The sequence below is a fragment of the Xenopus laevis genome, chromosome 5S (assembly GCF_017654675.1).
Source record: "Xenopus laevis strain J_2021 chromosome 5S, Xenopus_laevis_v10.1, whole genome shotgun sequence".
NCBI lineage: Eukaryota > Metazoa > Chordata > Amphibia > Anura > Pipidae > Xenopus > Xenopus laevis.
This window is the reverse complement of record NC_054380.1, coordinates 35753627-35772993: the sequence shown is the minus strand read 5'-3', so window position 1 is coordinate 35772993 and position 19367 is coordinate 35753627. Positions and strand designations below refer to the sequence as shown.

Genomic DNA, 19367 nt, shown 5'->3' with positions numbered 1-19367 from the left:
CAACTATTTCTTATGTAACCTTAACATAATAAATATCTGAATGAAAAGCATGAAATAGGAGGGTGATTTAGACAAGCTGTTTGTTGACAGTGTCTTGAGATCTACTGATCACCAGCTAAAGGTCTACTGGTAGATCCCGATCTACCTTTTGGACACCCCTTCAGTAATGTATAACATTTAAACATACATTTCTGACATTAACAATGGCAGCTGTAAAATGATTGGCTGCTTTGACTAGTCTGGTTTAAACCAATGGGAAGTGTGATATGATCATAATATTAGCACTTTGCCCATATCAGCTTCCCTTTCCCTAACTGCTCAGGTGTGTAGCTGTGAGGTTACAGAGAGGTGCTTGTCTTCAGCTTTTCATTTACCAGCAGCTACAAACACTTGTATTCTTTATCACCACTAAAGCAGTGACTTATACCAAACTTTCTTTTCTTGTACAGGAGTTTCAAGATGGGCGCCAAAGTGTGCGGCATCTCATGTCGGCACCGGCATACTGAGGTAAGGCAGATGAAAATATAAAGCTGTTCTTTCATACCTGACTAAATAAAGGGGAAAAGTCAATGCAAAGACAATTGACTCAGCTTACAATACATTTTTTTCTACATCTTCACAAATATCATGTTTTATTTTACAATATTCATTATAGTTTGGGAGAATTTCAAGCGCTTAATAATTTTTTCTAAATTTTTTTCCATTCTCTATAGACTGTTGACATCATTCAGTCTTTTGAATTTTTGGGGCCCACGGTAAGTATGCCTAAGTATCTTTTAGGTATGAAGCAGGAGCTGCTAATTAACATCCAAAAAGAAATGCGGATAGCAGCAGGGGCGGAAAAGCTGTTCAGTGTCACCAAGGACAGGAAGACTAGAGCCCGGGTGAAGGAGCTGAGGAACAGCTGCGAGAAAAAGGTGAAAGACCTTTACACCTCTCTCCACAAGCTGAATAAGCAGATAGCACAGTGGAGGGAAGAAGAGAATGCTCCAGGTGAGATATAACAGTCTCTGACCTCTTTCCTATAGCCATTATGTGGGGAACCTGTGTGTCATCAGAACATCACATCCTTATATTTCTCAAATTTGCTATATTTTCAGAAGCAGTACAGGAGACAACTGAGAATGCTGGAGACATCTGTGTAGCATTCCCAAAAGAGGACACTGAGCCTGAGCCTGAGGTTATTTCAGAACCCGCCAGTGATTCCTCACAAGTGAGTACATTACACCGATGCCATTCATTTCTTGGGCTGAACACAAGCATTGCCCTTTTCATTGCCATATTCATTAATTGCACACATTCCTTATTTGCTGCAGCATCAACAGGATGATTCTGCTGAAGAACCTGTGCCAGAGGAAGAACAGCCACAGGTGCCATCAGAAAGGTAAGGATTTTTATGGAGTTTCATAGAGGCCAGATTAAATCCCTGCCCCATACTTTCAATAACATTTTAATAACGATATTATTCTTATAATACAAGTGAAATAGCAGCAGATGAAATTGTTGGAGGGAAACAAATCAGATGGTAAGATGCACCTGCATTTGACCAGGAGATTTCACAATATATCCAATAATTTAGTAGCAGATAGCCATCTATGAAGTATGGCTAAGGAGGCTGCAGTATTGTGGACTATGGAGAATGAATCAGCTAAGGGAAGCTATAGGGTAGCTCATAGCTTATCAATCACTAAGAGAAAGAATGCATTAGAATGAATATTAACCCGGTATTATACTTATAGTGACTTACCTGAAGCTGAAGAAGCCGAGGAGGCGGAATCAGTCAACGTGGAGCTACAACAGCCTGAGAGAGAGGAGGAAACGTAAGATAGCATTTAATATGTGAAGCCGCAGTTTAGCCTGCTTTCTACTATTAACTGTTCAATTGTATTATAATGATCTTTTACCTCAATTAACTAATCCCAATAGCGATGTTCCAGTGAATGAGGAGGAAACATCCGATATTCCTAAACCAGAGTGCTGCAAGGAAGAAGAGACACCATTAGAGGAGGCTGAAAGTACACAGTAAGACAGTAGAAATGAATAATCAATATATATATATATATATATATATATATATATATATATATATATATATATATATATATATATATATATATATATATATATATATATATATATATATATACACACACAAACATTTATATATTTATGTAAACTTATTTAAGTTGCAGAAAACACAATTCCTGTTTATTTCCTTTCAGAGAGCTACATTTCAGCAGTTTTGCAGCAAGAGACTTTCGGCGGATTAATGTTTTAGGCAGGGGAAGTTTTGGAAAGGTAATTGATTCAGTTTCTAATTAGGACTTGGATTTTGAGCTGCACATACAGGGTAACAATGACACTAAACCCATTCTCTTATTTCAGGTTCTTTTTGTGGAGTATCTACCGGCAAAAATGTACTGTGCCCTGAAAGTGCTGAAGAAGGAGAACATAGAATCCACCGAAGAAATAGAAAAGTGAGCTCATGGGGGATGATTCCAAAAAAAGTCCTTTTATTAAGCACTTTGGGTCTCACAATCTTTTCTATTTAATATACTTTTCTTTTTCACTTCACTTCTTTTCACCATTGTTACCATTGCATTTTACACTATGCTGAACTCATTTTCTCTTTTATCTTTCAGCATTTTAGTAGAGAAGAAAATCGGCCAATTAGTCAATCCAAACAACTTTATAGTGGATTTATATGCAGCATTCAACTCCAAATACCTGCTGTTCTTGGTCATGGAGTTTGTGCCAGGAGGCAGCCTAAGAAGTCACCTGCTGAAGAGTGGCCACTTCGACCTAGCAACAACTAAGTATGAATAAATTACTATTATACATAACATCCCAGAGCTACAGATGACTAAGGGTGATGATGGAACTGAGAGAGTGTAATGCTACACTAAATTTTAAGATTCCTATATGAATGCAGCATACAATGACCAAATGTATTTTCCTTATCTTTGCAGGTTCTATGCTGCATGTATAACACTCGGTCTTCAAGCCATACACGCCAAGGATGTTATACACAGGTAAGAGTTAACAAAGGGGTAGTTACCTTTAGTAGTGAGTACAACATGGGGTTGTTGTTGCAGGACAGCTACAGGTTGGAAGTCACTACTTGGACGGCTGAGGGAAGAAAAAAATTGTTGTGTTTGGCTTATCACAGCAGTTTAATGTGTCATTATAATATCTCCCTTTTGTTTCAAAACAGAGATTTAAAACCGGAAAATCTCTTAATGGATGAAGACGGATATATAAAAATTGCGGATTTTGGACTGGGCAAAACCGGTAAGGTGGGCCTTATATATTTACCCTGAGCAAAGGGGATTCATTTATGGCATACTCTGGCCTAAATACCTTCATAAAAACAACTTACAATTTGTCTTTTTGATCAAGGCATTGGATACGGAGACCGCACCAACACCATGGTCGGGGGTCCAGATTATATGGCGCCGGAAGTAGTGATGGTGGAGGAGTATACAAGAGACATCGACTGGTGGTCTCTTGGAGTCATTGTATACGAAATGCTCCTCGGGATGGTAAGTAAAAAGCACCAATGGCAACTTATGATGGAAGTAACACAAAAAGAAATATATTTACTGTAATTTATCTAACCTCATAAAACAAACACTCGGTATAAAAAACCTGGCATCCTAATAAATTCCCTTAAACCATTTCAGAGACCCTTCAGTGGATATGACACAGAATTCACCTATGATTCCATCGTGGAGGATGAACCACACTACCCCGCATCCATGGACTCTGGAGCATTAAGCTTTATATCAGAGGTAAGCAGTGTTCCACTTTGAGTTTATTACAGTGACCGCTTTCTAATTCCCTTGAGTTTCCCCAAAACTTCACTACATGTAACTGCTATTTTCTGTTCTTGTAGCTGTTGAAGAAGAATGCCGAGGAGAGATTGGGTTCTACCCCGGGAGATGCTGCAGATGTAGCACAACATCCTTTCTTCCATGTAAGTCCCGTCTCTATTGTCCAAATAATTCTAGGATCTGCTGGGCTATCCCTTTGGGTATTATCGTCAGCTTCTAATGATGGCCGTAAAGCCCCATTTTCTGAAGAAAACCTCTGATAATGAGCATTTGTTATGGTGACTATTTGCAGGACATTGACTGGAACGACATAATCAAGAGGAAGGTAATGGCTCCATTTATTCCCAGCCTGGATGGACCGGAGGATGTAAAATATTTTGATAAGGAGTATACCGACCTGTCAGCGAATCTGACGAAGCCCAAAGGACCCCCTGCTGAAATGGCGAGCGAGATCGAGGAAGCCTTTCAGGACTTTGACTATTCAGCGTTTTAAGTCCTTATGGGATGATGGGTAAGAAAACGTCTACAGTCTATACAGTATAAAGACAAGTAGCACAAATCAGTAGAAGATATGTCTAGTATTAGGATTCCTTGCGTTATGGTTGTATGGGTACTGATCATAGCAGAGCTGGTTATGAGAAGAGGGTACACTGGGTACATGCAGGGAGAAGTGGATTCTATGGGAATATTGATCCCTGAGATGACTGTAATTCTGTATCAGGATTCCTTGTGGTATGGGTGCAGGGGCACTGAGCAGAACAGTGCTAGAATTGTGATTAATTTGCCAATAAGTGTTTATAGGGTTACCACAGTAATATCACTAGTTAAGATGAAAAAATGTGAGTTTGAAGTTATTTTATTTTGCTTTTACAGGCTGCGTTCAGAAAAGGCACCAACCGACAGCACCATCAATTGTGTTTTCAAGTAAGAATACTCCAATTACGCCAGTACCTTCTCCTCTATCCCTTATAATTCCACCGATATTGCCTTCCGTTTATGCTACTGCAGTTTTAGCAACAATGCATCTCCTTCTATCCACCATAATTATACCAGTGGTGCCTCAACTCAATTATACCAGCAATTTATGCCCTTCCTTCTACTACAAATTTACCAGCAGGTCCTACTCTTATTACACTGCAATAAGACCAGCAGTTGTCTTCTGCCACCCACCACAGTTCCACCAAGTAATGCTTCCCCTGCCACCGCAGAGCCACCTGTGATACTTCCTCCATCAACAAAAATATGGCATCATGAACAGAAGCACCCTTAAACCACTTGGTAGACACTGCATTCCTTTTCATCCCATCCATCGGCCTGCAGAAGCCGGGATCTGTAAGCAGATCGGATCTAATGGAGTGGAATGGAATGCAGCTATTACCAAGCAGTCTCATGGTGCTTATGTATATGCCACCATATCCTGTTTCCCTAACCAGCTTTTCCCTAACAATGCAAAATTATCAGCAGTGCCCCCTTATACTAACTGCAGTTCCACCAAAGGTACCTTCGCTTTCTGCCAAAATATGGCATCATAACCAGGAAAACCCTTAAACCACTCGGTAGATCCTGCATTCCTTTTCACTCCATCCCTCAGACTGCAGAAGCCGGGTCTGTAGACTGCCTAAGGTCCAATGGAATGAAGCGGAATGCAGTATTCACATAGCAGCTTAAGGCACTCCTGAGTATGCTTCCATATTGCTTTCCATTTCCTTTTTTTTTTTTACTGTATTGCCCCCAGTAGTGCCTTCTCTTTCTCCCAAAGTATGGTTTTATACAATGGTGCACCTTCAAGCCGCATTGTGGATCCTGCATTCCTTTTCACTCCATCCCTCAGACTGCAGAAGCCGGGTCTGTAGACTGCCTAAGGTCCAATGGAATGAAGCGGAATGCAGTATTCACATAGCAGCTTAAGGCACTCCTGAGTATGCTTCCATATTGCTTTCCATTTCCTTTTTTTTTTTTTTTTACTGTTTTCCCCCCAGTAGTGGCTTCTCTTTCTCCCAAAGTATGGTTTTATACAATGGTGCACCTTCAAGCCGCATTATGGATCCTGCATTCCTTTTCACTCCATCCCTCAGACTGCAGAAGCCGGGTCTGTAGACTGCCTAAGGTTAAATGGATTAAAGCGGAATGCAGTATTCACATAGCAGCTTAAGGCACTCCTGAGTATGCTTCCATATTGCTTTCCATTTCAATTTTTTTTACTGTATTTCCCCCAGTAGTGTCTTCTCTTTCTCCGAAAGTATGGTTTTATACAATGGTGCACCTTAAACCGCATTGTGGATCCTGCATTCCTTTTCACTCCATCCCTCAGATTGCAGAGGCCGGGCCTGCAGGTTGACTAGAATCCAATGGAATGGAGAGGAATGCAGCATTCACCTTGTGGCTTAAAGGTGCTTGTGTGTATGTTGCCATATTCCATTCTGTTTCCCTCACCCTGCTTCCCTTGATTTCATTTGGTGCATTGATCATGGGAGCAAATCCGATCGCCGTTAAGGGGTCAGGAAGGAATTTTTCCCTCTAGTGAAACAGATTGCCCAAAGCTTCACAAGAGGTTTTTTGCCTTCCTCTGGATCAAAAAGCGCAGTTTATTTGATTTATCAATAATAAAACTGTGTCTTGCACAGATTTACCATCAAGTTGCTGTGTGTGTGTGTCTTTATTCTGGATACTGGTCTCATTTGACAGGGGTAACAGAGAGTGTGTGAGAAGAGACATTTTTTTACTGTATTTCATATTGTATGAGGAATGGATCCCATTTTCCCTTTCATGGTCTGGCTTATCAGGGGACTCCCCATAGGAAATATAATGCATAGCAAAGTGATACTCTCCTTCCCTCACTCTCCAGTCCGGAGCTCAAATCAATGAAGGTTACAATGCACAACACAATATTCATTGGGCACATGAGAAGATGCGTGTGTGTACAAATGCTAAAGCTATGCAGCCATTTCTGCTGTGTACACAGAATATTGGCAGATAAGGAACAGCAATAGCAAGGAGCAGGCAGAACCCCTGTGGCACCATGCTTTATACAGGAGCAGAATAAAGAGCTTTCAAGCTTTGCTTGAGGTTATATATAACCTGCCTAACTGGCAGTTAAACACAAACACCAGCAGTGAAGTCACATATAGGACTTGCCGCTGAGCTTCTGTATCTCATGTATAACCTGGGCCCAAAGTCTCATAGCAGCACCCTTACAATAATCTGATACATTGTTGCACATTGCAGCCAATTAACACAAGTAATAGTAAAAGAGTATTAGTTCTCACTCTCTTAAGGTAAATTGTATGTTTCCCTGTGGCCATTGCTCTAAGTGTAAATGGGTGGAAAAAAAGGGAACCATTTAAATGGGGTTGTTCACCTCCCAAAACTTTTTCAGTTCAGTTGGTTTCAGATTGATCACCAGAAATAAAGACTTTTTCCAATTACTTTCTATTTTCTATGTGTAACCGTTTTCCAAATATTGAAATGTAAAGTCTAATTTCTAGAACACTTCACCTTAACAACCTTGGGCAGGCAGGTTGCCTATGTGGGAAAGGGGTGGGCAGGTTGCTTGTGTGGGTAAAGGGGTGGACGGGCTGGTTGCCCATATGGGTAAAAGGGCGGGGGGGGAGTTGCCTGTGTGGGTAAAGGGGCGGGGGTCAGGTTGCCTGTGTGGGTAAAGGGACAGCGGGCCGGTTGCCTGTGTGGGTAAAGTGGCGGGCGGGTTGCCTGTGTGGGTAAAGGGGCGGGCGGGTTGCCTGTGTGGGTAAAGTGGCAGGCGGGTTGCCTGTGTGTTGCCTGTATGGGTAAAGGGGCGGGTGGGTTGCCTGTGTGGGTAAAGGGGCAGCCGGGTTGCCTGTGTGTGTAAAGGTGCGGCCATGTAGCCTGTGTGGGTAAAGGGGCAGCCATGTAGCCTGTGTGGGTAAAAGGGTGGACGAGTTGCCTATGTGAGTAAAAGGGGCAGGCAGGCAGGTTGCCTGTGTGGGTAAAGGGGTGGGAGGGTTGCATGTGCGGGTAAAGGGGTGGGCGGGTTGCATGTGCGGGTAAAGGGTTGGGCGGGTTGCATGTGCGGGTAAAGGGTTGGGCGGGTTGCATGTGCGGGTAAAGGGTTGGGCGGGTTGCCTGTGTGGGTAAAGGGATGGGCAGGCGGGCTGCCTGTGTGGATAAAGGGGCGGACAGGCGGGTTGCCTGTGTGGATAAAGGGGCGGACGGGCGGGTTGCCTGTGTGGGTAAAGGGGCGGACGGGCGGGTTGCCTGTGTGGGTAAAGGGGTGGGCGGGTTGCCTGTGTGGGTAAAGGGGCAGGCATGTAGCCTGTGTGGGTAAAGGGGTGGGCGGCTGCCTGTGTGGGTAAAGGGGCGGGAATGTAGCCTGTGTGGGTAAACGGGCGGACGGGTTGCCTATGTGGGTAAAGGGGTGGACGGGTTGCCTGTGTGGGTTAAGGTACATACAATTAGGCTAGTGGTTAGTAGTCAGAATACTTGATCCAATAGTCACGCTGTGCCAAAAGTGTATGTTTGCGTATGCATGTGTGCCCAGCTCTAAAAAGTGTTTAAATGTGTGTGCATGTTTATGGGAGTCCGCAAAAGAAAAAAAGCAAAATCAGATCTTCCTTGTCTGTCCAAAAGTCCTCCATGTAGTCCGGTAAGAAGACGGGTCCTGTGATGATCGAGTCACATGACCGACCTAAAAGCCCCCTTGGCTCGTTGCCTAGTGGGTTGTACAACTCCCTAACCCTCTGCGGAAGCGGCAAAAGTCACAGATGCAAAAGGGTTTTCTTGCTGAACTACAACTCCCACAAGTGAGTCAATTCAAGGATTCTGAAGGAATAGTTAGACGTAGGATAGACAAACAGACAGAGCTGCCATTCAGCAGGGAGACCCAAAACAGAATAGACTTTATAAAAAGAATAAAACCTACCTTCTCCTAACAGAACAAATATAGAGAAGTTCAGAATGGGATTTGGTGGGTTCATTGGTGCAGCAGTCACAGGTAGCCATGCACCCCCACTTACTGCACTATAATGACACACAAACACACAAACACACACAAACACAAACAGATTTAGTCCAAACTGACATTTTCTCACTCTTCTCAGTTACAGCATCATGTGAGCAGGGTGTGGGGCGCAGACTCTGGATTAAATGTAACAAGGTTGCAAGTATGAGGCTGCAGTTGCCATGGAAACAGGGCAATGGTATCAGGAGAGAGGCGCAGAATTCTGGGATCTTAAACTCCATTAAGGCAGGATCTGAGCACTTGTTCTTGCCATGCTTAGGGGCAAAACTCAAGGGGGGCAAATGATCTTCCCCTTTGGATGCCTATGAATATAGAGATTTTATAGCTCCCGATAACATTGTGCCTGTGTTGTGTGAATGTGAAGTTACATTACAAACTCCACTGGGACAGGGACTGATTTTTATGGTAAACACTCTCTGTTCGAGGCACTATACAACTAGAGGATAATAGAACATAATTAAAATATACCCTGTTTATAACTATAGTGTTTCATTCCCTAAATTTATCAGGTACATGATCCATTCTCTGGAGAGCTTGGGAACTAAGATTTTCTGAATAAAAGGTCCTTCCATAATCTGGATCCCTATACTATATAAGTCTACTAAAGACATTTAAATTTTAAATGAACCCAATAGGATTGTTTTGCCACAAATTTGGGTTCAAGCTGATTAGATACCATCAACAAGTTACTGTGTATTAGAATGATTGGCTTAAATCTGTCCTACACACAATTCGAGGCTTTCTAGATAATGGGTTTCCCCATAATAGAACCCGTACCTCTTTTTGGTATACATTCAAAATTAAAATTAGCTGCGAATTACAGAAAAACCGTCTCCCTAGACTCCTTTTATCCAAATAATCCAGATTTTTAAAATGATTATTCTTTTTCTCTGTAATAATTAAGTAGCTAGTACTTGATCCAATCTAAGATATGATTAATTCTTATTGGAGGCAAAACCAGCCTATTGGGTTTATTTAATGTATACATGATTTTCTAGTAGACTTGAAGGTATGAAGATTCAAATTATGGAAAGATCCCTTATCCAGATAACCACAGGTCCCGAGCATTCTGGATAACAGGTCCCATACTTAAAGACCAACACCTGCACGCTTCACATACCAGCTCTATCAGGATAAAACAATAGTTTCTGCACAAAGAGCACCTTTCAAAGTAAAATTGTTTCCCCCACCAGAGGTAGGAGTTAATGCAGACCCCACTCTGACCTGTATTGACTCGCACCTCCACGCATACGATTCAAACCAGAAAATACTATGCCACCCACACCAGGAGGGAACTTCCGACGCGGATGGCCATGTCAGGACCCAAGGCATGCAAAAAATGAGGAGAGCCCCAGCTCACCCATCTGCTGACAACTCTCTGTTATAACATTCACACTACCTAAACTCCTATTCATTTTCCACTCATTCATTCACAAATTGGACCATAGAAACCAGCTAGATATACTGTACTTCTCACTCATACAAAATAATCCAAGGGAACATTGTGCGAAAAAAAACCCACTGCCTGACTCATACCTAAAACCCCCAGTGTACTTGGTGTGATAAATAGACTGCCCAACTCATACTGAATGCCCTTAGGGGACATGGCAAAATAAATACGCTGCCCATCTCATACTCAATAGCCCCAGTGCTCATGGAAGGATAAATACACTGCTTAACTGGTACTTAAAGCAGAACCAAACCCTTTTTTATTAAAAACCCCTACCACCTTCCCCTACATAGACCCCCTCCCTGCTCCCCCCAGCCTAGGAGTTACCCTGGGTAAATGCCCCTAACTCTTTACTTACCCCTCGGTGCAGATTCAGGGCATCGGAGTTCACGAGCGCATCTCCTTATCTTCGGCAATCTTCAGGAAGAGAGAGGTGTGTTGGCGCATGCGTAGTTAGCGCAATCTGCCGGTCCCGGACAACTGTGCATGCGCCGAAAGCCATGGAAATTGCTGAAGTGCCGGAAGAAGACCTGAAGATAACCAAAGAGAAGAAGATGGCACCCATGAACTCTGATGCCCTTTATCTGCAACGAGTAAGTAAAGAGTTAGGGCCTTTACCCAGGGTAACACCTAGACTGGGGGGGGGCAGGGAGGAAGGTCTATGTAGGGTAGGGAGTGGGGGATTTTAATAAAAAGGCTTTGGTTCTCCTTTAAAGGAGAACTCAACCCAAGAATTAAAAAAAAAGCACCTACCTATTAAGTAAGATCAGTTCTGTTATTCCAGATATATATATATATATATATATAACCAAAGGAATGGTGCACTCCGTAGACAAAATTAATACCTGAGTGCCAGCATGGGAAATAAGCAGTGAAAAAACATTTTTTGTTTTTTCACTAAAACCCTGTGAGTGCCGCAATCCTTTTTCACTATATATATATATATATATATATATATATATATATATAGATAGATAGATAGATAGATAGATAGATAGATAGATATAGATATATATATATAGATATATATATATATATAGATATATATATAGTTAGAATACACTCTATCCCAAGTCAAGCTTTTCTACCGGTAAAGTCTCTTTCCCTGAGACTATCTTGCCTTAAAGGGGTTGTTCACTTTATTAACTTCTATGAGAGTGATATTCTGAGACAATTTGCAATTGGCTTTAATTTTTAATTAATTTTAAGAAGAAGGCAATTGATTAATAAAAATAAATAATGAAGACGATATGAAAAGTTGCTTAGAATTGCCCATTCTATAACACACTAAAAGTTAACTTGAAGGTGAACCACCTCTTTAATATACACACTTCCCCCTACTACAGTCCCAACCCCTAAGAAATCATACCTTAATATAAACATTATCCTCTAGTTAAAGTCCTAGCCCAAGAAAATCATGGCTTACTATACACATTATCCCACAGTTACAGTCCCAACCTGATAAAAAAGTATTTTAATATAGGGAAATATCTGATGATTTTAAGCGCATCTCTCTGTACAGGTCATAAGAAAAACTAAGTGGCTTTTCCTGCTGAATTGTCAGGGAATTAGTGATGTGCAGGTCGGGCTTTTCGGGGAGAGCCCGCGACCCAGAAAGGGGGTGCGAGGTCAGCCCGACCCGCGGGTATCGAAGCCTGCATGTGCCAGTGAGAGGAAGGCTGCATGTGTCTGTAAGGGGGAGTGCGTATTTCTGTGTGGGGGGGAGTGGGTGCGTATGTAGGTGAGACATTGCTGCATCGGGGTGGGGGGATATTATTAAAGGGGACAATTTGCTGTTCTCCCTCTCCTGCCTCTGCTAAAACTTTACCAAACACGGGAGCGAACTTAGTGCTCGCAAGAAGAAACTCCTGTCAGTCACACACATTACTGCACTCACAGACCCGTGAGCGCTGCCACAAACCTGTTCCCCACATCTTTGTCTGCAATATATCTGCGCTAAGTTGGGGCAAGACAAGATGCACAGGGAGACAGAAGAGCAGCGCAGCAGCACAGTGGGGCACTTTACTGGAGTTGAACGCTGGCAAAAGAGTCTCTAACCCGGGACCCCCCCGGACAGGGATCATGCAGAACAGGGGTGGAATCCAAGGTCCTGGAGACAGACAGGTACGGGATGGGGCCGGGGATGAAGTAAAGGCGTCAGGTGACAAGGAGAAAGTGACAGATGGGGGGGGGGGGTGATATTTGAAAGGAGGGAAAGTTTAGCTGGAGATGCACTCAAGCACCTAGCTAATCTGTGCTGTATGGTAATGCCCCCTGATTTTCCTGCCCCATCGCTTGCCGCACTCTCCCTGCAACTCACTTGTAGCAGAATTGCTTGAAGAAGTAGGATGCTGGACGAGTAAGAGCGCAGCAGACCTTCTCACTTGCTCACTTCTTGGCTCTATACTCGTACACGAGTGCAAGCAGCCCTGAGAAGGACCCCGGCGTGATTGATGTCGTGCCAAGATGACACCTATAACCAGCACCTCCTCCTATGCACACCCAGTCCTTCTCAGTGGCTGCAGCTAGTAGAAAAAAAACACAGTGAAAGAAGAGATGGCCGACAGTCGCCCTGGCTGGCTGTACAGATACCAGCACAGGAAACCAAGAGAAAGGGAGGAGCCAGATAAGAAATGCAAAGATAAGAGAGAAAGTGGACCCAAAAGGTATATTAAACAAAACGTTTATTCTGTTTTATTGCAAAAGGAAAAAGGAAAAGTTGTGAGAGCACTCCATGGCTTAATAAAAATGTACTAAAATACATTGAAAGTGCTACTGATCTGGCCAAATTAACTACAGACATAGAAAAAAAGAAAAATTGATCAATGCACATTCCCTGGTCCCCTGTCATATCAGTAATCTATGCAGATGCATGTATTTACAAAGACAGGGGTTTTTTAGTTACAAAATTATGATCATAAGATTGATAAGCCACCATACCACGTCAAGGTAAAACCCATATGGCGGTCCCTAACTATTTACCTCTGGTCATAATTTCAAATGCTAAAGCCTCCTGGCATAAGAGCATTACCTGAAAAATAAGGTCTCCCGACCTGGGCATTGGTTTTCATCATAGGGCTTAGTCCTCCCCCGCCATTAGCTTTCAAAGGGGAGAGATAACCTAGACCCCAGCATTGGTTCCATAACATTAATCCTCCCCCGCTTGCGGCTTTTAAGAGAGAGAAACTTCCCAGACCAACACCCATTTCCAAAGGCATTGTTACACCATTTAAAGAGACAGGTGTGGGGGTGCTACTACCACATGGAAGCCTGGCCTGCAACATAGCTGCTGAACTTCCGAACAGAATAGATCTGCTACAATACAAAATGCAAAAAGGAAAAGTTGTGAGAGCACTCCATGGCTTAATAAAAATGTACTAAAATACATTGGAAGTGCTACTGATCTGGCCAAATTAACTACAGACATAGAAAAAAAGAAAAATTGATCAATGCACATTCCCTGGTCCCCTGTCATATCAGTAATCTATGCAGATGCATGTATTTACAAAGACAGGGGTTTTTTAGTTACAAAATTATGATCATAAGATTGATAAACCACCATACCACGTCAAGGTAAAACCCATATGGCGGTCCCTATCCCCTGTCTTTGTAAATACATGCATCTGCATAGATTACTGATATGACAGGAGACCAGGGAATGTGCATTGATCAATTTTTCTTTTTTTCTATGTTTATTGCAAAAGGAGTTGATTAAGCTAAAGCATGGTATATGTCCCCTTTAAGAAGGGTGAAATGTCATGACCTCTAAGCTCCAGATTAACTTATTTTAAAACAAATTCCCAGCTCTTTTGTACACGTTGGCAGAATGATGTAGGTATAGTATTTCCAGAACAACTTTAAAAAATTTAAAAGAGCGGTTTACCTTTAAGTAAACTTTGAGTATGTTATAGAATAGCCAATTTTAATCAAGTTTACAATTTGTCTTCAATGTTTATTTTTTAAAGCTTTTGAGTTATTTGCCTTCTTCTTCTTCTAACACTTTCCAGCTTTCAAATGGGGGGGGGTCACTGACCTCATCTAAAAACAAATGCTCTATAAGGCTACAAATGTATTGTTATTGCTACTTTTCATTACTCCTCTTTCTCGCCTATTCATATTCCAGTCTCTTATTCAAACCAATGCATGGTTGCTGGGGTAATTTGGACCCTAGCAACCAAACCGCTGAAACTGGAATGCTGCTGAATCAAAAGAAACATAACTAAAAAACCGCAAATAATAAAAAATGAAAACCAAATGTAAATTGTCTCAGAATATCCCTCTCTATACCATACTAAAAGTTAACTCAAAAATGAACAACCATTTTAACTGAATTCACAAGAAATGAACAACAAACTGGGCACTAGATGGCACTACACTTCAGCTAAACTACATAACGTACCCAGATAGTTGTGAAATTTGCTGGAGATGTGGAACAGAAAAGCGAACATACTACACATTTACACATGTACTACTCTTCTTCTCAACTTAAATCATACCGGAACAACATACTTACAGAAATAACTCAGATTTCAATAAAAAACACTGATAGAACATTGACCTGTTGAACACGATACCAGAAAAAAAAACAGTCAGCACATTAAGTGATTTACTTTACCTTGCGTCTCCTACATGCAGCGAAAACATTGATCCCTAGACGGTGTCTCAGCCCCAACACATTCCCAATAGATTGCCCTGGGAGAGGAAATAAGAAAATGAGAAGAAATAACACATATCATACACAATAAAAGTCAGGCTTATGGGAAAACATGGGAAGGATGTCTGACCTTCATTAAAAACTGGGCGAATAACAAAATTCAACAAACTCGTGGCACCAGCAATACATGTGTGAGCTGAAATCTGAAATAGAATGTTTAACTCTTCCTTGCTCAATACATGCGGCAATGTATGTACTAACAAAACCATCAGCTTGAATCTCCTAATCCTGATGAAAGAGATGAATTGAGTGATTTGCAGCTCCATGGATATGTAACTTCTCTTGCTTATAGCCTTGCCATTTCCTCACCACATAAATCTGCCACTTATCTGTTGCTTTATCATAACAGCTCTATTCTCTATACAAAGCCTATTATATGCCAGACTGCTATGTGACTCTGTCAGCCCTTCCTTTAACTGCACTTTTTATTTTAACTTCAATACTATTCTTGTCATACTGCAAAATAATAAATAAATAAAATAATTACATATTTGTACATTACACACATTCCCTTGCTCCCTGCAACTTATTTCCACTTCCGCCCTGGGCCGTCCCAAACCCAGCCCTCCCCACATGTTCCATACTCCCTCCTGGGATCAGGTATCATGTAAATTTGTAGTATGTTACCCTGTTTAACAACACTTAACTTGCTACATACAATAGCTGTTTTTCATAAAAGGAGATTTTGTGTCCCAGAATAGGAATAATGGGTAATTGGTGGATGTGCAAACCTCGGAGCATGCATATAATCATTTATCAAAATATTTGAATTAAGTTTAGAGGTGCAGTTTCCATTATTCCAAACACAGAGGAGTAGGTGGAAAGTTGCTGGTCAATAATTGTATCATTACACTTTGCTAGTGGTTGGTCCCATTGGAGACTATTGATTACACTTTGGGAAAGTTGCCCATCTCGCCTTAAAACGATATGTCATGTAAAAGCATGAGTCACTGCTTAATTCGCCAGTGTTCTGGAATTGATATGCTTCTAGCTGGCACAGCTGGGGGGTTCTTGAATGCCAGAGTTACAGGACCAGTAATTGAAGTGGCCCTAAAATAATACCAATACACCTTTCTGCCTGGTGTCTTTCATATGGATTAAAAACTGCTTTTGATGTTTTTAGCACTTTTTAAAACTAAAACGTGCATTTTCAGGATGATCATCTAAATTGACAGAAGAAAACTATGTGTGACATAAGCTTAAAGGGGTTGGTCACCTTTGAATCAATTTTTAGTAGGGTGTGATATTCTGAGATTGTTTGCACTTGGTTTTCATGTTTTATTATTTGTGGTTATTTCGTTTTTTAGCAGTTTTGGTCTAGCAACCATGCACTGATTTGAATAAGAGACTGAAATATAATTAGGGGTGGGTCTGAATAGCAATACGAGTAATAAAAAGTCTCAATAATAATAATACATTTGTAGACTTACAGAGAATTATTTTATTTTAAGATGGAGTCGGTGATCCCAATTTGAAAGCTGGAAAGAGTCAGAAGAAGGCAAATAATAAAAACTATAAAAAAGAAATAATGAAGACCAATTGAAATGTTACTTACATTTTGCTCATGCGCGAAATGGCGTTTGTGCGAAATGGAAAAGATGCTATAATAAGCAGAGAGTCGGGCAGAGAAGGGAACCAGACTTGGAGTAGGCGACAGAGGAGGTACGTGCCTGGCGCCCCCCCCAGCTATGCGCCCTAGGCACGTGCCTACTCTGCCTACCCCTAGTTCCGGCCCTGGTGGCAACCCTAGCTGGGGGGTAGGCCATGGATCTGGAGCAGACTGCTGAGGAGTACCAGCCTGGGAACTGCCCGAAGATGGCTGCCTGAACTCCGATCCCTGAATCTGCACCGAGGGGTAAGTAAAAAGTTAGGGGATTTGCCCGCGATAGCAGCTAGGCGGGGGGGGGGGGTTGAAGGGAGGGGGGTCTTTGTAGGAAGGGTTTTTTTTTATTAAGGGGTTTGTTTCTCCTTCAAGGTATAAAGATTCAAATTATGGAAAGATCCATTATCCAGAAAGCCTCAGGTCTCAAGCATTCTGTATAACAGGTAACATACCTGTATCTGTACCCAGGGCAGGAACTAGGGGTAGGCAGAAGAGGCAGGTGCCTCGGGCACAAAGCTTGGGGCGCCAGACACATACCTCATAAGCAGCCTCCCCCTAGTCCACCACTGAAAAGGGTTAAGCAGGTGCCGCTCTCTGAAGTCCATCTGTTACTGACCCCAGGACGAGGTACAGTAAATCCGAATGCAGAACAAAATACAAATATCACCACTGAAATGCAAATTTCACACATGGAAGTGGCCCAAAGTGACTCATACTACTAGATCAGGGGTAGGCAACCTGAGGCTCCAGAGCCTCATGTGGCTCTTGATCCTGCTTGCTGTGGCTCAGTCTTGCGGCTTTGCCTGTCACGTCGGCTATACAGCCCACACCTGCTGGCGGCTTCTTGAGTGCGTGACCGCAGTAAGCTAGCGGTTAGCTTACCGCGGTTGCACACTCGAGAAGCCACCAGCAGGAGCGAGGGCTGTAAAGACGTCCCAGGAGTGACAGGCAAGACTGAGCCGCAGCAAGATGATTCCTCATGGACCTTACCCTGGTCACACACTCAAGACAAGAGAGGGAAGATCAGCACGGAGCTTCAGAAACAGAAGTCACATTAAACAGATGAAAACACTAGCATTTAATAGGGCTATTTAGTGTTTTAAAAGTTTATAAGCTATGTTATGTTTTGTGGCTCCAGACTAATTTTCTTTGGTGGAAGAGGTGGCAAAATGACTCTTTTGATAGTAAAGGTTGCTGACCCCTGTACTAGATAAAACAAGACAAGTGTAGTGGAAGCTATTGCTTGCGATTTCCAAAGAAACCCAAGTGACATGCAGCCAGTCAGCTGAGAAACTGCAGGGGTTGCCAATCAATAATTCAATTGCCTTTTCTCATAAGCAGCTGGCAATCTCCAGGGACACACAGACTGGTTGCACACACAACAATGCAATGTGTAATGTTTCTGTGTAACGATATGTTGTGGAGTTTAGAATGTGTAAATCAAAAGCTTCATCTACAGGACGGTAGAACTAGGTTTGCTACCTGTTCGGTTTTGACCCAAAAAGTTCAATTTTTCTAAGGCCTGTTCGGGTCTCAGCCTTGTGAAACCTGAACATTAATCTGGCCAAATAAAAAAAAATAAAAAATGAAATACCAAGATACTCAACTTGACATGGCTTAATTATTATGAAGTGCAGTTAATTCCTTGTTATTAAAGAAACAGAAAAAAACTAAAATCAATCAAAAATAAGAATTTGTTTTTCTAAATGAGCATAGCTGTATTTCAGAGCTTTCTGGATAACTGATTGCTGTATAATAGATCCCATACCTGTAGTTAAAGGATTGGTCTTACTCATCAAGCAGAATAGTTAGTGGTAGGATTTCTAGCCGTGTGGGTTTCAACTGGACATCTCAGTTTGTCAAAGGGCTGTCTGTTCAAAACTTTTTGTCCCATTTAAAACATTGCAAAAACTGGACGGAAATCCAGCCATTTGCATATAAGTGATCAGGGCTGGAACTAGGGGTAGGCAGAATAGGCACAAGCCTAGGGCGCAAAGCTGGGGGGGCGCCAGGCACGTACCTGCTCAGTCGCCTACCCCATGTCCGGTCCCGTCTCTACCCGACTGCCGCTTCTATTCTTTGTGTAACTGTTTCTGTGCATGCACGCTGGAACGCAGCTTCGCACATGAGCTATCGAGCGCAGCCAACGCTGTGCTCGCTGTGGCTGGCTTGGCTCAGCTCTGTAAGTGATGTAATAAACCTGACCCGGCATCCTAACTCCATGACATCATTGCGCCTGCCTCTGATATCATCATGCCCACCCCAGGATCACTGCTCTACCCCCAATGCTATCTGCCCTGCCCCCATTGTTTGGTTTTAGCCACTGGCAAAGCCTAGGTAGAACAGTGGATAACTTAAGTCATAGGGCCATATAAATCGCGTACATTGAACAGCTGCAGCCAAGACAAGTGACAGGACAATCAATGTTACAGTAGTCGCTCCCAGAACTGTCAGCTCACGCTCTGCTGGCTTTGTTATATGACTCACTGGCACTGACCCACTAGCCGGAAGAGTGCAGAGCAGCCGAGGCTTTTTCAGGCGACTGTTGAAAAGCGCATCGCCTCGTGTGGTTAGCACAGGCGTTTTTACATAGGCGCCCATACAAAACTGTCGCCTGCGCCGGTCGCGGCGCTTTGTCGCGCGACCGCAAACGCGTGGCTATCTCCCCGTGTGGACTAGCCCTAATAATACAACTTGCTGTTCAGTCGCTCCAGCCTGCCAAACACGAGTGGGCGGGATTATCGGAAGCGTTTAAGCGTAAACAACTGGGC

General features: G+C 42.6%; 1 long non-coding RNA gene across 1 annotated transcript; it reads right to left on the bottom strand.

Moving 5' to 3' along the window:
* Positions 1-142: 142 nt before the first annotated feature.
* LOC121394186 lies at positions 143-10805 on the bottom strand. The gene is made up of 5 exons (XR_005961540.1): positions 10638-10805; positions 3059-3129; positions 1905-1977; positions 1748-1801; positions 143-548 (listed from the first exon to the last, which is right to left on the bottom strand). It is a non-coding gene; the product is annotated as an uncharacterized LOC121394186 (long non-coding RNA).
* Between the last annotated feature and the right edge of the window lie 8562 nt (positions 10806-19367).